The sequence below is a fragment of the Eptatretus burgeri genome, chromosome 11 (assembly GCF_056783735.1).
Source record: "Eptatretus burgeri isolate ZD-2024b chromosome 11, Ebu_testis_v1, whole genome shotgun sequence".
Taxonomy (NCBI): Eukaryota; Metazoa; Chordata; class Myxini; order Myxiniformes; family Myxinidae; genus Eptatretus; species Eptatretus burgeri.
The window spans coordinates 71,997,989-71,999,304 of NC_140971.1; positions in this window are offsets into that span (position 1 = coordinate 71,997,989).

Sequence of the window (1,316 nt, forward strand, 5' to 3'; positions counted from 1 at the left end):
GACAGGTTGGGCATGTGACAAGGAGAAATCGGTTCGATTTTGGTGAAGATCCGAATCCAGATCTGGATACCAAATATTTTTTTTAATTTTTAAAGTATTTCTTCACCATTGAGAGATGGTGCCAAAAACGATACATAGCATGATATTTCAAAAATATTGGGCCCAATATGTTCTCGTGCATTACGCATTGCATGGCAGAGGTATGCGCTCTGCAGAGTGCGCCTTTAGTTGAGTAATGAATGTTCAAAATCGATTGATGAAAGCTCGCAAAGGCTGCTGTTACAATTTTCGATAGAGCAACAGTTTGGTCCTGAGTTCATGTGGTTCAAACACCGGGTCCTGTATGGGTGAAACGCAGGATAAATCACCTTTCGTCATGAGGACGCTACCTGATTTAGGTTGCTTAATCAAGTTGTTTGAATAGTGAGTCTTAAATGAGAGATGAGATCAGATCAAATTTGTATATCGTCTTGAAAAAATTGAGTGTGGACCTTTGTCGGTTATTTATTTATTTATTACTTCCGAAATCTAAAGTTTTCCTAAGTATATTGATGCCTTCCGTTTCTGTTTGTTTGTTTGTTTGTTTGTTTGTAGGCACAATAACTCGAGAACGGAAGAAGCTACCAATGTCAAATTACACCCCGTGATTCAGGAGGGTGATGGCTAGTGCTGATTAGATTTTGGTCAAAATCGGTCAAAGGTCAAGGTCACAGTGAGGTCAAATATTCGATTTTTGATGGTTTGGTACAGATAACTCGAGAACGGAAGAAGCTACCAATGTCAAATTACACCACGTGATTCAGGAAGGTGATGGCTCGTGCTGATTAGATTTTGGTCAAAATCGGTCAAAGGTTAAGGTCACAGTGAAGTCAAACATCCAAAAAATGATAACTCGAGAACGGAAGAAGCTACCAACGTCAAATTACACCACGTGATTCAGGAGGGTGATGGCTTGCGCTGATTAGGTTTTGGTCAAAATCGGTCAAAGGTCAAGGTCACAGTGAGGTCAAACATCCAAAACATTCGATTTTTGATGGTTTGGTACAGAATCATCGTAGAAACTTCTGGTTTGCATCGCTACCTTCTCTCTCGAGACAGCTTTTATTCGACAAGGTCAGAGGTCAAGTTGAAGATTTCGTAAGTACCAGTCTATGACTGCTTGTTTATTTATTTATTATTTTGTCGTCCTTTGCACGACATGGATCTTGCCGTCTTCTCACTTTTCAACAGTCATTCGCAATTCGGGGAAATGGGCGTGGTAACCTTTTTCTCAGGTCGGGTGTGCCACTAACATATTATGAGCAGGGAGGGCTGGT